Consider the following 26642-nt stretch of genomic DNA (forward strand, 5'->3'; position numbering starts at 1 on the left):
CATAATTTTGCTTTTTCTCCGTTTATGTGCATGATATGTATTGCACGTTGTGCTTCGAGTCTGCTGTACCGATTGAGGCCGCCGTCCTCCTCAACGTAGGAATGGCATTCAGCTTAGCATAAAGCAAAGGGTAGACACCTATATTAGGTTTGACGGGGCCTTTTGCATTAAGCTACCGTCATATGGTTCAAGAGGTGTCGTTCTTACTGCATCTGTACCCTATTGATGCGTCTCTCTCTGTTGACCCTTCAGTACACAAACAACAAACCTTGCCGGAAATTATGTAATAATTTTTAAAACGTCTTTTTACACAATTTGGGCTCACAAAATTTTTGCGTGAACGATCTAACTATACAAAGTGTAGCATGCCGGGTGTCTCAAAGCAGGTACTTAATTACCAGCGTATTAAAAGTTACAAAGGAATGTGGGGAAAAACTTGGCATCTTTGCTTTGCTCCCTCTAGATTTTGAACATGCAATCATATAAACTGTAGAGCGGTTTATTGTCACGTTGGAAGCGCCGGCGACGAAGACTTAGTACACGTAATCGACGAGCCAGCGAGGCGAGACACTGGGACACAAGTGGCAACGTTCCAGCACGAGCAACCGACGGACTTCTATATCTCATTAAACGAGGGCGCAAGTGCTTCGTCGTCGTTGGCGTCGGTGCTGAATAATGTTCTTCGTTCCAAAACTTTTTATTTCGCTAATACGAGCCGCCATTTGGCTTCTAGAAGTGAGCTTAATGATGGCTGAATTGTCTATTGCTGGGAAATAAAAGAATTGCTGAGTGAGCCTCAGTAAAAAAAAGAAAACGGTCTAAAAAATGTGAAATTCAGGACGCCAAATTTTACAATACTGCGCGGCTCAGTTGACCTGGCGTCCAATATTAAAATAATTGTTTAGATGTTAGAATTGGTTACCTGCCTTATGCCAAATTTAGGAATGCTCTCTCCCAGGGTTGTGAACAGAGAATTATTTCAGCAGCATAGTACAAGCGGGGCAATGCGCGAAATTGTGGTGTTCTGCAGGACTATTCATGGCTATTCAGAATAGTCCGAACGTCAACAAAGGAAAAACCTGGTTGCCGTGTAGAGCAAAGGCGACATGAAGAAAGCTCTGGAGAGACGCAAGCAGCAACAGCGCCCTGAAACGCTTTCGTGTTCCAACTGCCGGCCAGCACTTTTTGTGAATATCACGACAGTGCGGTAGCGAACAGTACGGCTTTATTTGCTCTGTGATATGTGTGAATAACAAAATAAAAAAGAATAATTTGACATTCCCATCACATTTTCCTACTCTCCATTGCTCCGAGGGCCTGTGATGGTGCGTGCAAGTCGTCCCGAACATTGTCAGCACTCTTTATTCACAATTTTGTAATCAGCCTCATTTTGTAGGTTTCTATGTGAGCAGTAAATGTTTCTTGTTTATACCTGGTTCATTCGAACAAAGTTTGTTTATTGTTTATGTCCTGCGTTCATGGCTGAAAAGTTTTAATATTGGAATACAAAAAGCTTCTGCTATAGAAATATAGAAAGTAATGGTCTTCTCTTCCGATGCATAGCAAAATATTTCTTTAAAAGTTTTTCTATGGCGCACATCGAGCAGTTGAGGCTAGCATAAAAAAACCAAAAGGGAACGTTTTGACGATAGAAAAACCGTCCATAGCAACAAAAAAAAAATGACGGCCTGCCAACGGGAGGTCTGCGGATATATTGATTTTTAAAGTGAAATCTTACAATTATGACATCGTGCATTTAATGAACAAATGGCATTCCTATACTCTTCCTGCTGAAAAATTATTTTCCCCAGAATTGCTGGGTATATTCTTGTTTGTGTTTTCAGCGCCTTAGCGTTTGTGAAATTGCAAAAACCAAAGTCAGAATACGAAGAAGTTCTTTCAATCCATTTACCGCTCCTTTTAGAGCACATTATGTACTTGCACCATGATTTTGGGCTGCTTTTAAGAAGAGAGGACAGAGAACGGATGGCCTGCATTTCTGCCTGTCGTAGCGAGTCACCTCCTTTGAAAAACAGGCGCTTGTGTTGGAGAAACAGAGTTGAAAAGTTCAATGTGGCTGCAAGTCTAACTGAATGTGGTCGTTCAAGCGCCCCTTCAAAGAGCTGTGCAACTGCGGATTCGCCTGCGTTTATATGAAGGTAACACCAAAGGGCCAAGCGCGGCAGCAGCTGACTGACACATCAACATGACCGCCATAGAAGTTATTCGAAGTTCCAACGTGTGTCTTTCTATGCTGCGTTATTTAAGCAGGGAAACTTCAGCAAATCAGTAAGATATTCGGGACGGATGAGCTTCATGCTGACTGTCAAGTTCCGTGCCCAATATCACAGAAAAATGGCGGACAACATACATTTGGCGCTTGAGGTGCGGAGAGCTGTCAAGGTCTACTCAGATTAGCAGTACTGTCTTGCATCCCCATTTGGTGAGATGGTCGATAAAGTGGACGCCTTATAGTTTGTTATCTTTACAGCTGCAGCCGTCATCAAGCCGTCACACCTATTTGAGGCATTATGTCTGGAAGCGATGGCGTGAAACCTGGTGCGTGGGTCACCAAGGAGCTCTTCGTTGTGCAGAGCTGGCGCTTGGCGGAAGTGCCCTGATGATTATTTCTGGTTAAGATAGGTCGCAGTTTAGGATCACCCTTGCTTTCACATAGTAGACTGTGAAAAAATGAGTAGGCCTCAATGTGGCACTAATGAACTCAATGTACCAAATGGTTCTCGTCTTCAAGTTATCAGGACAAGATCAGAACAGGTTTTGAGGCCATGTTGTGTGCGAACATGGAGAGGATTATCATAGGGAACAGCGTTCGATGGTTAGGAAGTGGGGAAGTGGACTGTGCACGTCGAAGATGTAATCGGTACTTTCATGTGGGAGAGTGTTGCTACTTTGCTTCGTAGTGGAAGAGTACGGATTAACGTAGGTTGTCGTTAGGGTTAAGGTTGATAAAAGGCCCTAAGAAAACGCGCTTTAGCATGATCGGCATATCGTCAGGGACGATGGATTGCTTTCAATGCTGTAGAGAGGCGCCGCTGAATGCCATGATGGAATCGATTTCAGCGAACCAAATCCCGAATCTTCGTGGCCCAAACTGATGGATGGATGTGCAAAATGAGGGCCGGGAGCGCGTTACAGCATGCGGCCCGTTTTAAGGCATAGGTCTACGAATCACTAGAAAATGCACTGTTGGGCCCACATTTTAGTGGAAGCAACGCAAAGGACTCTTCAAAGTGGATGCAGCTGACGGACCCGTCCGATGTTCCCGACAGCCATGGACGTGCTCCAGAGTTGGTGCATCATTTCTTTAATTAAGCGCACCCTTGGCTCCATGGCGACGCTACTCTAATATAACCGCCCTGCCTGTATTGTTCTCTTACGGTCTGCAAGTGCCTTTTCAAATTGTTTGATGGACGACGCACAGAGCTGAGTAATACTGCGAATTTCACATATTGCTAGGTATAGGCCTGAATTGCACTCCATATTTCTGGTTTCCTTACCTTAGCGGATGAAGTACCATTCAGCGCCATCTAAAGCCGATGCGTGGAAATGTTGCGGTGTGGTAAGAAATACTGACTTGCGAGAAATGACGTTTCCTCGCTGTGATCGTGAAATAGTTTTTGGAAGTAATTGTTAAGAAGGGTAAAAACTTTTGGAATAATTTGCAAGGTGCTGGAGTTGTCGCCAAACTTATTCGAGAAAAAAAATGCGTCAAGTAGAAATTGTTCTATCTCTGACAACACAGTTTCATGTATTGCACTTTTCTTTGTTCCCGAACTCCGGAAAGCACTCTCATCTCATTTGTGCTATAGACAGGTGCTACCCTGAACTTACCTCTGCCTCCTGGGACGAAACTCTCAGTTTTGACCTACCAAATTGCCTATTTTGTATTTTAGATTGTCTCACAAGCTTTTTTTCTTGCCACCCACGTTCCTAAATACTTTCTCAATGTGAGAAATGATGGCAGTGCTCCCGTCCTAAAAAATATATAAGAACAGCCGCTTCACAGCTGTCAAAAACTAAAAAGTTAGACAAAACGAGAATGTAGGCAGATATGACAGGCAACGAGAACAAGGGCACAAGACGTATAGGCTGATTCATAAATGCAGCTTCGCCGGGAAATAAGAATGAAGTATCGGAATGCTATCACTATTGTTACCAGGTTGAGTTCCATCTTGCCCTTCGTTAGTGGTTAAGGCCTAGGCACGCATCTATGGTCATTGCGATCAAAAAACTGGCACGAGAGGAAATGAGATTCCAACAAAATTGAAAAATAAAAATTAATATATCAGCGCATCTTTTGTCACATTCCACTAATGCTATTGAATTTAAGAGCATTGGTAACATTATTCTTTTTTAGTTTGCAACCCTGATTACACGCAAGCTTCCCGGATTTCCTGCTAAATACCAGGGTTCAAGTACTATAGTGTACGGAACTTGAAAGAACGCTGAACCGATGTAAGGGACGCAATAAAAGATTCGATTGGACGTGCACAGCTGCTTCAAGTCTCTTCCTGCATTCCATATGGCGTCAAGCGAAAGTCAATTCCCAGTGTCAAAGCCGCACACAGCGCCATTGGGCCTATGTTGCGCATGCAGCTCGTTTCGGGAGATTTTCGCAACTGCCAAGTGTAATATTGCTGCCATCTCTTTCATTGCCTCCGAAATCAGAATCCTGTACATCTTTCCTAACGTTGAATTATTAGACTGCATGATATCCAATGAAACTTCACTATAGCTACTATCAAAAACCGAAAAGAGAAAACGAGGATAGATTCGCTGCAAGCCGTGCAACAATATATAGTCCGAACTCGTACAAACCGCGAAGTGGCGCGCACTCGTGAAGAGTCTTCAACGCGGTCCCGTATATTCGGTATAAGCATTTACAAGTGGCAGTTGCAAAAAACAATGCAGGAATTTTGTTTAAGAACACAAGTATGGTGTCAGAGTGAGAAGCCAGTCTGTTTTTAGCTTTCAAAAAAAGCACCAACATCGCTAAGTTGCATATGGCAGATATTCCACTCTCATGACGTAGGTTTCTATTTTTCGGTGATAAGGGGCAGAAACGTTCACGAGGGCAAGCTCCTGTAATGACGTCATCGCCATGCGTCCGCGGCTGTGCGCTTCTTTCTTTGCCTGCTTGCGTCAAAACTTTATTCTTAAAACCTTGTTTTTGGTACCTATTTTCTGCTGCTATTGACACGCGTCCTCACTCTTATGCCTCTTGACATTGTCAGGTGGCTTACGTCAACGGTGATCGCATCCGAGATAGATGTTTCTATTCAGTAATATGAGTGCGGAGGAGACAAAAATTGCTTATTTAAATAAATACACTTCAATAAAATGGAGTGTTGAGCTGGTTACTACATACTGCTGGGAATAACAGCGCTGAGACGAGGGACAAAGAAGTAATCCGGTCCTGTTGTGTTCTTCTTTCATTGTCCCTCGTCTCAGCGCTGTTATTCCCCGCAGAAATAAATATACGCCGAAAAATAGAACACGTGTCTGCTCATAGATGAAATGAAATGAAATGAAAATCTTTATTTGCCATCAAATACAGATTGGGGGATTGTAGAAAAAAAGCTGTCCTTGGACAGCTTGACGGGTCCACAATCCCTTATTTTGGCAGAGTGGCGGCAACACGTAACATATTCTTGATATGCAAACATATACATACATATTTAATATGATACAGACTTAGTACTCGTAAACGAAAACAACAGAAAACAAAAAGAACAGAAAACAACAGCGGAACTCACTTCTACAAATCCAGACGAAAGCAACAGCAAGGCTAGATAGCATTACATAGAAACCAAATACATCTGCCGGAGGTCCTTGTAGGTTGCCGTGAAGAGGTCAAAACTGACAGAAGTATAATAATTCAAAAGCGTTGGTATTGTGTACTTAAGGCATTGTTTCCCATAACTTGAACGTGGCATTGGTACTGACCAATCCTCGAAGTGTCTTGTAAGGTAACTTGGAGTTCTGTCTTGTAATTGGGATAGGTTAGGTATATTGTTGATATTCCTGTGGATTTCTTGTTTGTATACATGGCTTAAGCGAATAATACGTATGAGTGCAAACAAACTAATCCAAGTCCGGAAAAACTTATATAAAGCCAATGCGAAGAAAACTGCATGAATGCCAAAATGACAGTTCTAATTCTGAGCACCCTGCTTCCTTTGGTGCTTTCTGGTCTTCTTGGAAATCCAAATAATTTCATTTTAGTGTTGAAATTGCTTTGAGAAACCGCTTCGACAACGACTACTAGACGTCACGAGCGTCTTTCAAACCACCCTCAATAGCTTGCCAGGTATTTCTTGCCTGCCCGTACGGAAAAACGAAACGTCCTCACGCTTCACTGAACTACTTTTCGCTGCACGTAGTTTCTCTGAATGTGCGCAAAACCTAATTTTCCGGCTCGGCACTCTGCCTTTGTCCACTGTGAATAGCTCTCACGCTTCGAGAGCGGTCGACATCTTGAACACCTTCAATGGCTGGTCGCATTGATACCATATGCAGTTTTATATATTTTCTGCGTGAAAGAAGTCTAATAAGTTTCTCGTGGTGTCATGATGGCGACATTTAAGCATATTTAGGGTAAAGCGGAAAAAATGTCCCATCAATGAAGTTGCATGTTTTTAGCGTCTCAAGGTTAATAAAGACACACATTTTAGCCAATCAACAACCCATCCAACATAAACGCCACGTGATTGGTTTCCACAAACGCTTTGTAATTCATAATAGTACCTGACACAACAGTTACGTAATGCGGCGGCATGTTGTCTCTCTCGACGCGGCATGTCACCCAGGACGTGAAGACATCTACTGTTACACAAGGCGACTGCCAGCCGCCAATCTACTGAGTGTTTCAGCGAATATATAAAAAAAAATGTTCAAAAACAGACTTTTTTGGGTAAAGATATGGCTTTTGCGCTACAGTTTTAGCAGTGTTGATGGACACCAGAAAACCAATGAATCGTGTTAAGAAGTAAGCTGGCTAACTAATTTTTAATAATGAACATTTTAACTAGTAGTGTTAGGCGCGTAGTTGCTATTTCAGATTTGTAGCCGGCTGTTAGTAATAGTCATATCAGTTTTAATAATTTCGAAAACGTGATTAATCTAGGCGCTGTGGATCGACCAATTCGGCTTTTTCGACTAGTTACGTGCACTGGAAAGCATGCTTTGGCCGCGTGCTTTTCGAAAGCGCGTGTATGTTGTCACGATGCAGCCAAATTTTGTCGAGCCACAGCGGCGAGGGTAATCGCGCTTTCGAAATTCTAAAAACTGATGTGGCTATTACTAGCGATCGGCTACTCATCTCTGATTGGAACCAGTTGCCTATCTGATAGTTAAAAAGTAGTTATCAGATTAGGTAAGCAGCTTACTACTTAAGAACATTCACCGGCTTTGCAGTGTTCTTAACACCGGCAATACTTTACAGCAAAAGCCGAAATTTTACTCCAAAAAACCTTTTTCGAAAAATTTGGACCGTGTTCGCTGAAACAGCCGGTATATGCTTGTAGCTTGAGCTACATGTAAAAGTTGATATAAATACAAGCGAGCCCTGTTGGAGTAGTAATGAGTGCAAGGATATTCAAGGGCAGATAATTTTCCCATAACAGCATCTAGCGCGCACATAAAGAAGCCACACTCGTGTCTTTTTGATGAAAGCAGTTTTGTGGAAAATGACGAAAAGGGGTCGCTTGTGCCCTTGTTCAGGCGAATACTGCGCTGGATTATTTGAGAAAATATGTAAGAACAGTTTAATGTACATTGTAGAAATGGAGGGGTGTTTCATTAATCGTTCAATTCTATCTTTTTACTCCCTTATCGGTGTTTCAAAAAAACTTTTCTTCATTTACAAGTACTTCTAAAGGCGTGTACATTGTAGCTGCGGCGTTTCGTTTCAAGAAGGAAACAGTAATTAGCTTTCTTCGTTGACACTGAAAATGCTGCATTTGTTGCTGGCTAAATACAGTTTGAAGATTTTAAAACTTAAAGAAAGTTTTTAGGTTCTCGATTGCTTATGAAATTAGCGCGTACAAAATAAAAAGGCTCATAGAATGAAGTCGACATGAAACTGCCTTCGGCAAGTAAAGGAGCAAAGTGCATCAAAACGATGACATTTTCGCGGCATGTCTGAACTCATTTGAGAAAAGCGAAGCTAAAACTCGCTCCTCTATAGTGGCAGGCGAGTTCTCACAAGTAATCGCAGCAGCTGAGTCTCGCCTGTAGACAGCTTCGAACGCCCAGTTCTTCCAACAGAAACGTGCTGCTTGTTTCCTCACCGCTAACAAGCCCAATGCCTTGGACGTGGTATTGGGAACTCATGGACCAGACCCCGGGTCTCGGAACAGTTCATCGACGTGCACCCCCCCCCCCCCCCCCCTCCATTTCGTGTCTGCGGGAGCGTCTTTAGCGTGCCAGGCCAACTCCCACATCCTTCTGAGACACTTATTGACTTCTCGCAAAGCCAAGAGCAGCGGCTGGTGTTTTCGCATAGACTACGTCTGCGGCTGTGACGCTCTTCTCTTGTTATTGTCGCTTCCAGAAGCTCACGTCGACTGGCATCTGCAGTGGATGAAAGTGTCGTGCAAACACGCCCATCTCTCATCTCCGGCCGAGGGGACGTGCTCATGGGATCACAGCGTGCGACACCTCTCATTAGACAGTGGGACGGGGAAAACCGCGAGTCACGTGGTCTCCGGGAGTGATGCGAGGCGGTGTTTCAAGTGTATTATTTTTGCGCGTGTTTTTTCTCTCATGGATAAGCTCATCTTTTTTTACTTTTTTTCCGCTATTTGTTGTATTACTCTAGTATTTCCTTTCGCTTTACTGGGGTGTTTTTGCAACGGTGGTGTCGAGTAGGGTGTATTACGAATTGGGAGCGGAGGCCAGATGCTCACTTTGCGAGATCCAGTTTTGCATCAGACTCGAAGAGCAGTGCGGACGCTGCTTTGGCTGAGCCCAGTGATGATTTGCGAATTTACCTGAACACGTATGTTTTTATTGCATGTTTTAAAAATCTTTATTAGCACGGGCAATCCACATTTAAGGATTCCTGACAACCCGAAAAGAAATTCAGAATTGTGCCTGAATTGGTTCTTTTTGCGTTGAATGAGTTACAATAACTTCATGTGTGCTTTGTTTAGTTGTTTCAGAGTTTGCACATTTTCGTGCACACTGTAGATGGTTAATTTTCTGTTCTTGCACTCACTAACTCTATACATCACTCACCTGAAATGATTGCACGCCTCATTTCCCGCAAATCTTTCTTCAGTCCCCACAGAAGAAATGAGACAGTTGTGTAAAGGCAGAACTTCAACATTTATTTTGTAAATTCTTTTCTCTTTTTTCATATTCCTGTAACCAACGTTAAAGTGCTATCTCAAGTCATAGGGCTAGATCTAGGCTTTTATCAGAGAGCTTCAGGAAAAGGCTACTAAACAAAACGTCGAAGCTATTAATTATTAGGTTGTTTCAACGAAACATTACTGTAGTTGCTATAACTTATTGCGTAAATGGTGAAATACATACGAGCCCTTTGAAACGCTTTTTTGGTTTATTTCTTCACTGTGAAGTTGGCTGTGTTGCGCATTTCGTCTCACTGGGGCGTATGCCGCCCCACACTTGGAACTGGGTGTCCTAGCAGAGGACTTTAAAAAAGGACTCTGGCTGTAGTACTGGAGTAGAGCGGATCATTATGGTCAGACTATTGTCTACATCGCATAGCTTACTAGACAGCTAAGTTCTGAATTTACATGATGGTGTAAAAAACGAGGTTTTTTTGGAAAAGTGCTCTACATAGCAACTTCGAAAAGTGTTTCACGTAAAAATCAGCGAATAAGCCTCTTTGCACATTCTCCTTTCGATAAATCTATGCATACAAGATCATTGTTATGTTTTGCAGCAATTAAGAATAAATGGCCCTCCAGCGCCTTCGGAAATTTTTTCAGGAGCGTTGGACGCCTAGAAATGAGTATTCGCGCTTTCTTATCACTGACATCTTTTTTTTTCTTGAGCATGAAAATACCATGCAGGGAAGATAGTATTTTCTTCCAATTATTTCAATCATTATATCAATACTTACCCCTTGTTTCAAAACATTAAGCACTAAAGAGCAGCAACATAGCCCATATCCAATGAAGCCGTCTAAGTACCAGACAGGACACGAAAATTTGAAGAATATTCGAGCACATTAAGAAAAAGCAACGAACAACACTGCGCAGAACGCTTTGTCTAACTTTAAGAAAGAGGCCACGAGGCAGGGGACTGTCTTTGCGAGGAAGCCTGCTCAGCCAAGGTCAGAGAACGACACGCGACAGGCTTATGCTTTCATCCCATTACGAACGTGCCGGGGCAAGAGACAAAATTGTATTGTTTTTGTTTTTTCTTTTATGAACGAGTACTTTCGCAAGGTCTCCGAAGTTTCTCAAACCCTACCTGATGCGAAAGAGGCAGTAAGTGCATAGGTAGTGGTGTGCGGGTTGGTACCTGCTTAATCTCGTATTAGATACGTAAACTGCAAGATTCAAATCGCCCATTTCGTGCACTAAGGCTTTGTGTCTGTGGGGAGGGGGGGAGGAACTGCAACAGGGTACGCAATTCTGTTCTAGTTCCAACGCCCGCAAAAAAAAAAAAACTGCTTGGCATAGCGACGACTTGTTCAGCGAATCGGTAACTAACAGTGAAAACAGAGCGCAAAAAACGGCGCACAAACATTCGCGTACACAAACACCACTGGATGCGTTGTACCTCCTGTTCTAGTCTATGTTTTAACGATGTATGAGTGTGTTAAAATTACATGCCGTCCGAACACATGAGATATGGAAACGCTGACGTTAACACATCACCTGCGGGTACATGGAACGTTCCAGTATTTTGTATAACCGATGTGGGCACCAGATCATCAATATGTACCGTACATGTCAATGTTTTAGTAGCCTTCTGTGCTGGCATCCAGGTGATTATGGGAGAACCCGAAGCGCTGTAAGCTCAAAATTGACGCATCAGTTTCTTTCTGTGCGCGCTGACTTGCAACTAGAGCTTTGCACTATTCTTCAGCGTATGAGTTCGTTAATAAGTAGGCTGCTGAAAATGTGACGTTTTCAAGAGATCTTTTTCTTCAAGCAATTGCAATTATTTATTCACTCTTAGCTATTTTTTGCATACTGATGAGAGTGCTGAAATTGTTTCTGGGTGCTAGCTCTTTGAAAGGGTATAATGAGCACCTCTTTACTGTCAGTGCAAAAATTTCGTGCATAGGTCTATTTTATTTGGATTTGAACTTTACATGCATTTCCAGATTGCACTACAAACACAGCTCTCAAAGTGGTCCGGTGTAATTAGCTTTAACGACTCACAATTTGTAAGAGGGATAGCGCCGGCAGCCTTTCAAGAAAAGTACGCTACTAATTTTTCGAGGTAACAATATGTTGTGTAGCATTATTGTGTGTTTATGAATGAAATTGCATTTTACTTCTTTGTCCATAAATTAAACTCGACGTAACGTACACGCGTAGCGCCATTCGCATCACGCACCAAAGCCCACAATAAAGGTGCTGTGTTCCTATATCACAGGAGGAACAAATGCAACACTTTTATAAGGAAGTAATTTCCTCCGTGATGCATTTTTACAGTCACTACGTCAGAAAATGAAAAAGCAAAAGCCGGGCAAGCACGAAACGGACTACAGAAGCTCACCTGATAAGAAACAGTGACGCATCCGTCAGATGGCGTAACCAACACACCACGTTGACGAGCCCAACATCATGTCTGATCAATCCTGTCTGCAAAATCATTGAGTATCCATGGGCACAGGGGATTGACGCGTGCTCACCACAGCGTTACAATGCAGCCAGCTCTAGCGGTTAACCGAAGTCGACTCTTCATTTCACCACGTATCCTGTCGGACATCCTGCGCTGCCGGCGCCAGCTTGACCGCATTCCTAGCCTGTCATGCGGACGATCCTGCGAACAGCAGCGAACAGATGCAGAGAGCTGTCCGCGCGCTTCAACCCCTGCCGGCGGCCGGTTAATTTTGGCACCGGTGCGCGCGCTCCCGAAGCGCCCGGCAAAAAGCGCCGATGCTGGCGCCCCCTGGAGAAGAGCGGAGAGGAAGCCGTCGCGCGGGCTAAAGGGAAGGGGAGTGTTCCCGCAGTCGCGCCGGCTTTTCCCTGCTTCCTGACCCATTCTCTCTCTCCACCTTTTCCCGTCTGGCGGCGCGAGGGATAGTAGAGACGTGGCGCCTCGACGGCCCCGTTCTCTATTCAGCGTTATGTTTGCTGGAGAGATGGCTCAGCGTTTGAGAACAAGATATAACTTGAGCCTCGAGCGCTGGTAGCCACGTCACATTAATGTTATCGAACAAGACCGCCTTTGAGATAGCTGGACTAGATTGGGAAGTTTACTGAACAAAAAGGAGAGCAGCTGGTGCAAATAGAAGTAATTAAAGGTGATCCGAGAAGCATTTATTCTGATATGCGCGCCCTTCTAACATCCACATTTGTGACTGCGTTCACGCAGCAGTACGAGATGCCTGCACAGAGCTTATGTGTGTAGTGCGAGCGCTCACAGAAATGATGTCAAATTTTAAGAGCGTTGGCTCTTAATCATCACGTTCCGAGATTTCGTGGGGTCTGCTACAACGCTTGATCAGAGCGCCCTCTGTGGCAGCAACTACTCATCACGTTTCGAGATTTCGTGAGGTCTCCTACCACCCTGAGATCAAAGCGCCATCTGTGGCTGCAACTAGAAAATAGCGCATCTCGCGTTGATACTTGTAGCACCATCTATAATATCATTCTGGAAACAACCACCTGCCGTGTGCCAATGATGACGTCACGGTCCTGGAACTACTTCAGTATGATGGCATGGGACGAAATGGCGGCATAGTTTCGGTTTCTTGAATCCAAGATGGTGGCCACTAAAATTCGTTGTGCTTTCTCATTCCTTCCAGGTTTGTGTTCTTTCATGATTCTGATGTCTTAGCACATCCCGGCATTCGGAAACCCTGAAATCGCTCAGTAGAAATAACGCAGTACTAAATTATTTACTGTGCATATATGAACCCTGGAGCGTGTATCATGCGCAGTGAAGGAATACGCAACGTTGAAACGAAGAAAGCGCGAAAGAAAAATTTCAGTTTCAGAGCCTTGTTATGAGGCGTGGCATTTCTGAGGAACCAAGAAGTGAACCGGCTAACTTTTTCCTAGTAACTGTATTCCAGGTCCATAAGCGCGCCTCTCAGGATAACATCAGTGCTGTACTCGTTAACCACCTAGAGAAACATCCTCATGGCATGCAATGCCGTGACGCCTTTGCGACCCAACATTGCTTTCTCCTGGCTATCAGGGAAAGAGTAAGCAATGACTGGAAAACGTATTACCAAAATGCATGTTTCATCTACTGGTATTATCATTAAAAAGCCTGAAAGCCTTCTTATATTCTAAATAATTGGTTTTTTTTTTTTGGGGGGGGGGAAAGGAAATGGCGCAGTATCTGTCTCATATATCGTTGGACACCTGAACCGCGCCGTATGGGAAGGGATAAGGGAGGGAGTGAAAGAAGAAAGGAAGAAATAGGTGCCGTAGTGGAGGGCTCCGGAATAATTTCGACCACCTGGGGATCTTTAACGTGCACTGACATCGCACAGCACACGGGCGCCTTAGCGTTTTTCCTCCATAAAAACGCAGCCGCCGCGGTCGGGTTCGAACTCTTATATTCTAAACGAAACTCTTTCTCTTATGGTAAGAGTCAAGGAACGCGTCTGTCCACCACAGAGCACATGGCTAAAATTCTACAGCTATTGTACCTCCCACATTTTACCTCGAGAAAAACTACTTCTACGCCCTTGAAGATATCGTAGATTGTGTGCGCACAGTCAACGCAGTTCATAACCCGCGGACCGCAGCGGTGGCTTAGTGGCTGAGCTCCCGCGTCGAATACGGGAGGTGCGGGGTTCGATCCCCAGTGCCGCCGGGTACCCACCGGTGATACAATGGGTATAGGCTTCCCTTTGCCCGCTCCTTGGCTTGTTCAGGTTCCAATGCTTGGAAAATGGGCCCCTGACACCACTTTGAGCCAAACAAAAATACCTTGTGCCAAGGTGCTATTTGGATGCAGTTGCACTTGCGCTATAAAAATCACTCTCATCCTCATTAGCTCACTGCTGTTCATGCAGGAATACAAATCGTGGCCTCTCGCGTGAACTCCAGGGGCCCTCTGCTTGTCCCCTTAATTCCGAACTTACTTTTCTGTCCAAAACATGCTTTGCATATCAGTGAGCCATTTTAGCGATTAGTGGTTATGTTTAATGCTGTTGTTATGTCAAGCGTGCTGCCGTGGGCTTTATGAAAGGGAACACGAGAGCGCGTGGCAAAAAGCCTGGAACCATACTTGCGGCAATCAGCGGTGGCTGTTTTCAGAAATCAAACAGAAAGGGAGGTGCGATCCTCCATTGTAAGAAGCAGGCAAGACTGCAGAGCCCTTTCCACCACGCTGCGAAAGGCGGCCTCCGCGTATCGCCACAAGCAGGGTCCGAGACTCTCTGCTACGCGCTCCTGCATTCCCCTTCTCGTCCACCGATTTACTCTCTTGCAGTTTGAAGCAAGTTTCGCCGGCAATATTTGCAAGGATGAACGCTGTCTAGTTTGTTTTTGTGAAAACTGTTTCCGACTCTATTGCTGGATCATAACGGCTTGCTTTTGCGGCATGCCTTACCTCTGCGCTACTAGACTCGTAGAATTCTCGTCTTGACAGCGTACTGAATGGTGACGGTAGTTGTATCGTACATATGTCGTCGATTTTCGGTCATTTCCTTATTGCGCATAATTTCGGGGCCACCTGGACCGCCACTGTCTGAGACGAGGCCTACTTGCTTGCACAGCTTTTAAAAACGATACTGTATATTACAGCAGAATATAAAATGTGCTTCACATTTCATTTACATTCTTTTCTTCCTATAGAGTACTCTATTTTGGGTTCGAAGAGCCGGGTTCGCCTCCTGAGGATGGTGCCTTGTTAATTATGTTTTTTTACCTTAGTTAACAGTGCGAAAGTATAAAAGCTGCCTGCATAATTCAGCTTGCAGAGGATATTTGCCGTCATCTCATGCTCTGCAGCTATAACTGTACGGGTACTGAGACAATTGCGGGGAACGAGTGAGACATAATACTTCTTTGCACATTACCTCCACAGAACCGTGGCTTCCCTGCCTCCAACAACGACGCGCAGAGAATCCGTAAGCCGGCTTAGGAAGCTGCGTCATTGTGCGCCCCTGTAATGAAGGCCGGTCCAAGATCTCAGCCTCCGTTCCGTCATTTGAACTCACTTGATTAGCCCCTACTAAGCTTGTCCCCGAGTCATAATCTTCGTGATTGCACCGCCTTAACAGCTGCACGACACCACTGCTGGTGCCCTTGTTAATGACAGAAGGGCGAAGAACAAACACTTAACCACTGGTTTGGAGCCTGGGAATCTTTTATTCAAAAAACCGGCACCTCGGAAATGGGGTTTGTCGTCCAGAGATGGCTGTCACGACACACGGCCAGCGGAGACTATGCTCGCGGGCATCGGACCCACAGGAATTGTCTACACATAAGGTGAGCGGCTTAGGTCACGCTAAGTGAGAGTGCGTTGACCGACGACTGCAAGGCAGGGGGGGGGGGGTGCAGTGCGCAAGCCTCGTTGCTGAGCAGTACTTAACGTTACCAATCTGTATGAATAAGGATATATATATATATATATATATATATATATATATATATATATATATAGAGAGAGAGAGAGAGAGAGAGAGAGAGAGAGAGAGAGACAAACGGAAATGCAGGGAGGTTAACTAGGCAGTGCCCGGTATACAAAGGGAGATTATCACTTTTCCACATGTCCGTTGGCCATTACTTGCAGTGTACACCGGGCACACACTGATAGTTCACAACCTTGCACTCAGTCCTGAGTCCTTCAAGAACTTGAAAAGTGCCTTCAAAGCTGTCCTATGCGATGAAGGCTTACTCCAAGAACGCAGAATCTTGGCTTCAGTAAGATATTATCGCTGAATAACCAGTGGCCTGTTTGTTTTGTGCAAGGTGTATAAAAAAATGCATTGTAGCAAACGTATTTGATTTATGAAGCTATTGGGAGGGTCGAGTTGGCAGCCCTGACCTTACTAGAAGGAACGAAAACAATGCATTTTCAGCTCCCAGTTTCTGTTCTTGTGGCAATGAATGCAAGGACCACATTTTCAACGCACTGTGAACTGCACCGAAAATGAAGTGCATTTGCAGTGCTGTAGTTATGTACCACTTTTTTGCCTTCATACACTGCGACCACAGAAGGCGGCTTTGCAAATATATCAGACGGAGAGTCACGGCTACCTCTAGGATGATGATACATAACAAAGGCCGCTGTCGGTTATCTGCGAAGAAGAAAAAGATACTAGTGAGCTATGAAACAGCGTAGCCGCCCCCCCCCACCCCACCCACCCACCCCAACCCCGAAAAAAATTATTCCGATTCGTCATCCAGATACCATCAGTTTTCAAGGACAACACTTTTTTTTTCATTACTGTAGTACATATGTCTGCTGTCTCTGTGAATATTCTGTAACGACCGGTGCTGCCTTCAAGTGGTACGAGGTGATAACGGTTGTCGTGATATGAGATTTTAGTTCTGTATATGAAGCATCAAAAACTTCCACCAAGCTCATTCTTTCAATAATAAAACCGCCGCGGTGGCTACTAGACTGGTTCATTTAAGTAAGGAATAATGTATTTATTTGCGATTTCACTGTTTATAATATCTAGTTTATAGCAACGCACGTGCAAATTTCTTCGCAACAACACAATTCCTGCCATAACAACGTAAACACTCGTATAGATCTCCACTCTCTACGATATACTGCTAACTAAACTTGATCACAAAGCCGTATCTTTGAAGAACGGGGCACCAGTAGGCCGCCTCACTTTTACACGAAAGAAAAGGTCAGTATATTGCAATTTGATATCAGCGTAGCTAATTCTAGTTTAAAAGGTCAGCGCTGACATATTCAAGTTCGCCTGTGTCGATTGGTTGCAGCTTTTAAATGTAAAATAGGGTGCGTGCAATAACACATTATTTGTAACCTAGAAAAGAGCAGTGAGTAAAATACGTATATCGCTGCCACAAGCTTTTTCCAAAAGCGAGCTCCGCTGACGTCAGTACCGTGTTTTGAATCATACTTTTTAGGCGGCACGACAGCGCTTTCATCTAGAAGGCCTTGACTTTAACATCAAGCTCATACGTTTAGCAAATAAGTAGCGGAAAATATTCAATTTTCTAGTCAGAAATTTGTCAGCAATAAAGACGCTTTTGACATCGAACGAACCTTTGCGAAGGTACAAAAAGGGAAAATATAAAATTTTACTGTGGAAAAGTCTCGCTTGAAGTACTTGTCGGTGTGCTTTTCATCTCTCAAGAAGCTCAACGTCATTTTTACGGCTTCCTATTTTAATAGAAAGCATTATCATAAACCTTTTGCATATACTGCTGTCACCTACTCTCATAAAGAGAAGACCTCGTGTCATATTAAGAAACATACTAAGAATACTCGAGCGCTCCAAATTTCATGACATGCAGACAAGGAGGAGGTTTTCATTTACATAGCTCGTATGTCATTTCACGCTGCAACAGAAGCCAGAATTTGCATTGAGGCACCCCTTCTTATGATGTCGCTCTCAACCTCGCTGCTTGTTTCGTAATGACTCTTTTCCGGATCTCTTATTTTCTTTTTACTATTCCTGGGAGCTGCCTTTGAAACTTGAGCCGACGCGACATATTTGTAGTTGTACCGAATGCTATGCACCGATAGCGTTAACTGAAACGCAATAAAGATAATTAAAACGTGAACTGCAGTTCGAGAAGATATTACACAAGGAAGGCAATACTAGAGCGGCTGATTCTTACATCAAAAGTGTAAAGAGCGCTCTTTGAAATTAATATGCAATGAAAAAAAAAGAAAGTGAAAATTGGTTTTGAGGAACGAAAATGGCGCAGTAGCTTCGTTCGGGTATCTCGGTGGATACCTGAACCGCGCCGTAGAAGGGATAAAGGAAGGAGTGAAAGGAGAAAGGAAGAAGGAGGTGCCGCAGTGGAGGGCTCCAGAATAATTACGACCACCAGGGGATCTTTAACGTGCACTGACGTTAAAGATTCCTTTTGTACGAAATTATTCTGGATGCATTTCCTGTCCGGCCGCTAATAATTTTTGTTCTTTTCGCTCGTGTTTCAGTTGCTTTGTTCAGTTGTCATTTCAGGCTGATGGTACCGAACCTAGCCTTATCCGCTATATATATGATAACTGTCCAGTTTCTTGACTGCTATATGTCCAGTGGTCGCAAGCGGTAGCGATAAGTGATGGGGAACAAATGAATCTTAAAATAGGATCTAGTACTTATGCTGCTTTAGTTCTACTCTTTTCTTTCTCCTCTTTTATGACCTCAGAGCCCGATCCACTAGGAAAGACGAAAGTTGTCTGCATGAACAACAAAAGCGTCGTTAGTTGCACGACGCTGCTGCACAGCGTTCCATGGTCGTACCGAGTTTACAGACTGCTGCCCTAACAACAAAACGAAGACTGCTCTGCGCTCGGCGTTCTTGCGTCCTGCTCATAGGGGGGCGTTTTGTCGAGATAGTTGCTGCTTCTTCCTCGCCGCCAGTCCAACGACTCGGCGCGGCCCGCTGCCCCGGCTGCTTGCAGGTGTGTTTGGCCAAATGGATCGATGCCGGCGGCCGCTTCAGGTCGGTTACCTTGTGTCTCTTCCCCATCACTCCTTGCTCGCGTGGTTGAGAAACATCGTTCCTTACCCCTTCCACTCGTCGCTGGCTCCTCAACCTCCCCCCAAAACACCTCACTCCCGTTCGCTCTTGTTTTCCCCTCCAGAGCACACAACGCCTCTTTCTCCTTCCTCCCGTCCATCTCTCTTGTCTGTATTGCTGTTGGCTGTTCATTTTTGGAGGGCACCTTGTCCCCGGATGTCGTCGAGGCTTGGTGCCCTCGCGCGATACCGAAGTGCGGCCTCCTGGCTTTGGATGTGGTATAGGATGTGGATTGGAACACGTGAGGAAGAAAGCAAATTCAGCTAGAGTCACCGGCGTTTTTGTACCCTTTGGTATTTGTTTTTACAGCGCCAGTTATATGAGCCGAGTCCGGTCGAGTTTGAGGGCCTTGTCGATATACTCCTGTCCTCAAGCAGGGAGATTAACATTTGCATTAAACATGTGCCAAGCATCGATCTGGCAGAATAGCCACATGATCCCCACCCTCCGCCTAAGCCAACTTCGGCGATCGAGTTAGAAATGCTGGTCTTAACCCGGACCGGGCTACAGAACAGTATACATCTCCGCATCCACGAACCCGTCCAGTCACGCATGGGCTGCCACGGCTGTTTGCGATTGTGTAGTTGCAGCAGATTGGTTTATGGGAGTTTAACGTTCCAAAGCAACTCAGGCTATGATGGACGCTGTAGTGAAGGACTTTGGAAATTTCCACCAACTGGAGTTCTTTAACGTGCACTGACAGCACAGCACAAGAGCCTTTAGCATTTTACCTCCATCGAAATGCGAAGGCCACGGCCGGGACCTGGAAGTGACAGTAATGCCTGGCGACATCAGGTACTTTAATCATTTCTAGCCAACGCTGATCACTCGTTATTTCCAGAATGTGCGTGGCTGTAAATTTTTACTTTGCGGTCGCATTTAAGCTCTTCAAATATTTCCTAAACATGTCTAGTCAGAAAGTTTGTACACCATTTGATATTCTATGAAGTGCTAAAAATTAATAAAGTAATCAAAATTGCACATTGCATTGGTATTATTGTTCTTCCTTGAGCTTAAGTCACTTGTTATTGTCGAATTGGTGTTCATAAGGCGTGCCCTTGATTATTGCTCTACTAAGCTAGACCCACCGCCATTTTATTGTCCGAAAGAGCTCCTTTCGCCTCGTGTTTTCTGTATTCCATCCGGTCGCGTCTCCTTAGGCAAATTAACCGAGAAACGGGGTTTGCTTCTCAGCTGTTTTGGGGAGGTCTTACGGCACTCCGACGCAACAAATGTTTCCTAAATATGGAGCCAAGGGTACTCCCTACATTATGCAGATTTGCAGCTTAAAGGCTGCCTTAAGTGCCCTGCTGCTGGACTGAGAAACAAAGTCTATCGGTTACTTTTGGCAGAGACAGTACCTATGCCATGTTCTAGTCGATGTGCATCTAAAACATGTTTCTCCGGACGTAACCCTCAGGCATCCTCACGTGAGCTAACACGCTTGCTTTCAGATGAGTATATACCAAAAGTTACACCCTAATACATCTTTCTCTCACATGCTGTTATGACTTACCATTCTGATGGCACGCAAAAGAATAATATCATGCTGTTTTAGAAGAGTTCTTTCTATTGACATTTCCTTTTCTGTAAGGCCGGAAAGAAAGAGGTTAAAGTTGAAAGTGTTAGTAGACATTTTTCTTCAATCACCGATTTCCACTGCCTAAACGCCGGTTTACATATTCTTCGTCTTCTTGTTGTTCAAAAAAACAAAAAAACACACGCTTCCGCGCGTGTATTTGAGCCTTCCAACTATCGCCGACCACAAAAAAATTGCACTCTCAAAATTTGTGGCATTGCTTGGCCCTGATCATTTCATTAGGGAGGTATAATTACTATGAATGAGAACTTGAGGTGCTTCTCAGTGTACAATATTTTTTATTCGCTTTACATTATTGTGATTTCTTCTCTCCACATTCCACAAAACTCTGGCATCGACGCTATGGTGGTCGTATCACATCAGAGAAACGGTGTTTTTTTTCGTGTTCTATTTTGCGTTTCACTTAAGCTCTTAAAATGTGATTAATAAACTATCATTTGTGAATATACTGTCTAGCCTAGCGGTTCGTACAGTTGACCTTGAAAGAGCCCAAATATTAGATTTTGTAATTTTTCTTGCAACTGCGCTTTGCTAGTACAGCACTTAAAAGAATTTTGAGCCCGGTCTTGAAGGAGCCTCTCTATTTGCGCAGTGCAGTATCTGTAACCTTTAATAAAAAATAAAAAAAATTGTATAAGGAGATAGCAACAGTTGTTGTCGCAGGAGAAGCAAACGTTTAATTATAAATGCTGGATGAATTGCCTTTATAATGTAGGTGACCTTCAGTGCTTGAGATTGCTGCTGAAAGGCGATTCAAATCTTCAGCTATGCGTGGTATGAATGAATATGAATTGTTTATCTTGCAAAATGAAAACCTCATATTGATGCCATGGTCGATGTAAGATGCCACACACTGAATGGGGAGATTAATACATAATACAGATGAATACGAAGAAAACGTTGATAAAAGTGGTGGAAAGGGCCCATGTTTTCAGAGAAACGCAGGGCGTCTAAAGCGAAGACTCGATTTCATTCTTATCATAGGCGGAGAGGTATTGCGAAGTAGCAAATGAAATGTTTTGAATGGACAAATTAGAGTGCGAAAATCGACTGTTAGTGTTCAGCTGTCAAAAAGTACGGAAAATTGTGAAGGCACCGTATTTTCATGTCCAATATTTAGTATACAGGGTGGCTAGTTTTTCTAGCACAATCTTCCCTCCGTCGTTAAAAAGATCTGCTGTTACCTGATACTCACCAGCTGCTTTCCCCTTTTCATTGCTTCTAAGGCTTTCTTTACTTCTTGCGTTCCTTGCGGGATGGCACATTGCTGGGCACTACTGTATCTCTCATTAACGTTATAATTACATTGGCTACTGTATAAATTTGTGTAGATCTTGCGCAGTAACCAATTACAGTAGAGCTTTGTTCGCATTTGTTTCTTTCATACTGCCCTCATCTCGCCCAAATATCTAAACCCGAGCTCTAAACTATAAAACTAGGCGTGAAATCTTGGTTTCCCATTTGCAGGAGTAAACAAAGAATTTTTTCTCCAGCCAGCGCCGGTTGCTTCCTTGAGAACTTGAAACATTCCTCGAAGCAGAGCTCAGGAAAGGACGTATTTAACCCGCGTTCCTCTTGTGACGTGTCTGCAAGTCCTCCAAGGGAAAAAAAAACCTTCTAAGGGCACCCTTCGCAAACTTCTTGTCATAACAAGCGATGAGTGCAGACACGAACGAAGCAAACACGATCCCGTGTTGTTTACACAGAGTCCACGCGAGGACAAGCTTCGGATTCGCGGAAACGCAAATAGTTGTGCTCACATCTAGGTCGCCAAGGCTCCACTCCGACCACACCCTCTTTCCATCCCCTTTCCCGGCACATTTATGCAGATGTCAGCCACGCGAAGCCGCGAGGCGAAAGAAAGCTGGCTCTAACGAGAGCCCCCCCCTCCTCCCCTCTGAAGTGGAAAACATGCCAGGCATCGTACAGTCTGAGAAGAGTTGTGCCATCTGCACGTCAACAGCAGTGCCAGCACCAAGAACGCTGCGGTATAGAAGGGGAAAAAAAAAAGCAAGCCCGAAACCACCCTCTTCATCCAGCAACGCGAATGAAATGCAGAGCACTTTTTCTCGAATCTTATTAGCAGACTTGCTTAAATGCAGAAGTGGAAAGGTTGTTTACCGTGCTTCTCGTGCAAACGAGGTGATAACATCGTTACCTAGCGCGCTGGAAGCTTTACGTTCGTGTGGCTTTAGGTCTCCTGCGTGGCGTACATCTATGCTAATAAGTGCAACTGCAACTTCGTCCCGTCTTTCGTCTGAGTGAAAAAAAAAGACCCTGAGAAAGCGTTGGAGAACTGCGAATTATTTTACGCGTTTCATGCCTGTCCCTGCAAAGTAATTGCCATGGCAGCGGAAGCGGTGAATTTTTGGTTTCGGATATTCGCTTAGAAATTGTGCGTTGGCATTTTCGGTTCGGACACCTCGTTTAGAAATTATGCGTGAGAATTAATGATCCATAAGAAAGAAGATATAATGTTTTATCGCTTTTAATCAACTTATCTCCGGGCTTTTTTCAGCAGGTATTTTTTGAGAGCCTAGTTAAGCCAGACGATCCTTAACGACACCTTCTTAAGAGCAGCGAAAGATGGAAATGCTTAAAAAGACATGTTGCTGAAACAGCACTGAACGGATGGGGGCCAGTGTGGTTACTTGCAAAAGTGCCTCGTGTATAAAAACAAATAGCAAGAATAAATAAATATTAATACTAGAGCAGATACAAGCATACCTTTTATAAATGTTTTGCTTTATTCTGTAGCTGCACTTCCGTGGAAGACGTAACGTGGGTAGGCTTCATTACCGAAAGCCGCCTGCTGCGTTGGGGCAGTTTTCACAGCACATGGTGAAAACACTGCTACTGCTAACGAGGTAGCTGCCAAGCAGTCTGACAATATCCGAATAATATGACTCCCAAACTTACTATGTAAATTATGCATGTGGTTTCGCTGTGCATCTATATATCGTCGATGACATTCTAGCTAAATAACGAAATCGTCCTATATTTTTGTGCTCAGAAATCCTGAGCTATGCTCAAGTGAATGTCTGTGTGCATAGAAGTTTGGTAATTAATCTGTTTGGCCTTTGCATTTCCGTGGCGCTCTTACTAATTATTAAATGCAGAGTCCACGGTGTGTGATTACCCAAAACACTGCAATTTTCCCGGTACTCAATAGACAAAACACTCAGTAAAATGTCGTTTCTTTTTCTACAAAACTCTTACCCTGCGAAGTAGTCTTTGCTGTCGGCTTGTGAGTCGAGAAGACACGCGCCACTCCAAATGCATGATTTGAACTGCATCGCAGAAAATTGCGCATTTTGACATCTAAGCGTCGCTTGTAGCGATGGCTGCTGTCCAGCATTTGCAATATTGTTCGTCATATCTTCTGAAAGTGAGCTTCCGCTTCAGAGGGCGGTTTTTCAATCCGGCGGTATGGTTCGGCAGTTTCAGGTCACCACCTATCCAGGAGGCAACGAGATGGAGGTCGTCCTCGTAAAAATGGGCTCCACCTTCATAGGTTCTTGCCGGAGTTAGGCCCGATAATGGGATCAAGAGTGCGCGCGTCGGAGGCCAGACGTGGCGGACTGTGGCAGTTCACCTGCGTGGACAGACAGGGGACGTTTCAAATTCTACAGTGTGGTTGGGAATAAAAGAAAGTATTTTTAATTTGCCAGCATCAGTCATATGTAAGCAAGCTTACTGAAAGCTGTCTCAGAAGATTCAACAAAATCCTAATGTAGGTTTAATTGTCAGGCCCAACGCTCACTCCAGCAGTGACATTGAATTTAGGCAATGCTAGTGCAATCAAGAAGTCGACGGCTCAAGTTTTAACGGAGAAATTAGAGAAATGTATATTTAACTCAGAAAGTAAAGTACAATGGCACATTTACACGCATAAAACTAAACTGAGAAAAGAATTCTTTCACCGAAATTGCAAGTATTGACTTCGGCAAAAAAAATAAGGGTCTTCATTTCAATCAAAATTAGTTAGAAAACGTTTATTTGACCTTGACTATTCCGTTTCATTGACAATGGAACGAGCGATTACAAGACGGAAGACAGATTTCACATCACACAAGTACAACTTGTGTGCATGAAACAAGAACAACACAAAATGGGCCACTATTCACCCAGGTTGATAAAACAGACGCAGGTTGGTAACACAGTTTACACTGACCCGAACCTCCAGTATGACTAACGTTCTCTTCTCATTTCTCCTGGAGGTGACCTTTTGACTTTTTCTCAAATTAAAAGAATTTCAATAAATTTGTCACCACCAAACCGGCATGGGATGTGCCGAATAAGTTTTACGTTACATCTTGTCATTCGGTTTGGACGATCTGTTAGCCCGTTTTGACAGTTGTTAGGAAACAAATCGCGAGTGTCTATTGTTACACTTTGTTTTGAGACTCGACAAGGAGGCACAGTACTGCAATCTGGTAAATGCATGCCGAATGCTTAATCGTCATGTTTCGGCAGTGACAGTATGAAGGCACAGTATGCCTGAGGCCCTGGTTCGTATGTCGTATTTTGTTCGCATTTCGCGGCAAACACTTTTCTGTTTGCGCAAAAGAGCTCGCTTTGATAAAGATAAAGACCGTAGACGTCTTATTAAATCCGCAGTACATACAAAACCCCGCATAACTTAATCCGCGGACGTTATCTCGTAATATGATAGATGTTATTCAAGTGAGATTGGATGAAGAGAAGAGTTAAAAAGGAAAAAAATTGATTTCGCCTCCGCTTAGCTGCATAAATCGGAAAATTTGGTGAAAGTAAGCATAAACCTTCACGTAAGAATCAACGTCGCTGCTTATATCATGAACACTGAAGTCACGACTGCGTATCACCCTTCAGCGTAATCATTGCTCCATGTTGTTAACGCACCAATTTAATCTATTTCAAGACAGCCATCAATAGGCGTTCCAACACAAAGGCACGTTGTGAATTTGCATCATGCAGTTTCCACAATATTATTTCATCGTTTGTGTAGAAGGCACCGTAAAAACCTCTTGCCCGGCGGGTAGCTATGCGGCGGAGCTCAAGTGACTTGCAGCCGACTCTGCCTCGAACTATATTCGTTAGCGCCGAGAAGTTTATTGATCCAACGGCTATTATTGGCAACCCTTTGTATCGGAGCATTGGCGGGCGTCAACGTTATGAAAAATTAAAGTGGCTGTGTAATTAGTGTCGTCCTTTTTAAAGATTTTCTTTTACGGACCGTCGTTCTGTGTGCATAATCAGGATAAATCGGGCGGCATTGCTTTTAGCTTTTAGAGAAGAGCCACCACCTTGAATGAATGTGACATTGTAATCTAGTATATTTCATCGTTCCAGCCTGCAGTACTAATATTTCTGCAATGGTTTCTATTTTGCTCAAATCAATGCATCTCGAAGCGCTATCCCGTCAGTGCGCCTAGAAACTGACGCCACTGGCTTCAAGTGGCCGTGCAGAAAGGGAGATTATACAGCTCCTGCTGTAAAAAGTGTAGAATTAGAAGATTATCCAGTGACAATGAAGGGCTTCTCTGGGAAGCGTTGGGAATGCATTTCTGCAGTATTTTTTGCCTGCATTTCACGGCTTTGCCCTTTCCTAGTTTTTTTAAAAATTTGGTTGCTTCTTTTAAAGTATTTCCTGGTGTTAATTACGTCAGCGCTCAGTGGGTTCTTATTACGGCCGCATTTCTATTACTTTAAGTAGGCGTGTGTATGTCACCGTTTACTGACCACGACATGCATTTTTTTTCAGTAAATAACCTCGCTTGAAACGCAGAAAAAAATGCACCTTAGCCTGCATACTCCCAAGTGGACCTGTCGCTGTTAGAAAAACGAAGAAATACACTTTAGACTTTGTTATCCGGCCGCCATGCGAACCAATATTTTCAGGTTTAGTAGCTTTCATTAGCGCCAAGGTGCCATGGCAGTGCTTTTTACAACAGAAATGGCGTGGAAATATTGATTCTCCTAGGCACAACAGGCTGGATAGTTGAGGCTCTGCATTCTTTGAGCAGTTGGAAGTTGTAAAAGAATACACCTATTTATGACAAGTAGTGACAGCTGATCCGGATTATGAGAGGGAAGTCACTGGAAAGATAAGAATAGAGTGGATCGCATATGGCAGGTTCCCTCGGACCATGAATCGCAGTTTACCAATATCCCTGAAGAGAAGA

At 43.9% G+C, this 26642-nt stretch overlaps 1 protein-coding gene across 1 annotated transcript in view; it reads right to left on the bottom strand.

The window, feature by feature from the left end:
• LOC144103919 (potassium voltage-gated channel subfamily KQT member 1-like) overlaps window positions 1–12066 on the bottom strand; it is a 138808-nt gene extending 126742 nt beyond the window's left edge. The window contains exon 1 of the mRNA XM_077636641.1: window positions 11728–12066. The gene's annotated coding sequence lies outside the window, so the exon portion shown is untranslated. The remainder of the gene's footprint in view (window positions 1–11727) is intronic.
• Between the last annotated feature and the right edge of the window lie 14576 nt (window positions 12067–26642).

This window comes from Amblyomma americanum, chromosome 9 (assembly GCF_052857255.1).
Source record: "Amblyomma americanum isolate KBUSLIRL-KWMA chromosome 9, ASM5285725v1, whole genome shotgun sequence".
Classification (NCBI taxonomy): Eukaryota; Metazoa; Arthropoda; class Arachnida; order Ixodida; family Ixodidae; genus Amblyomma; species Amblyomma americanum.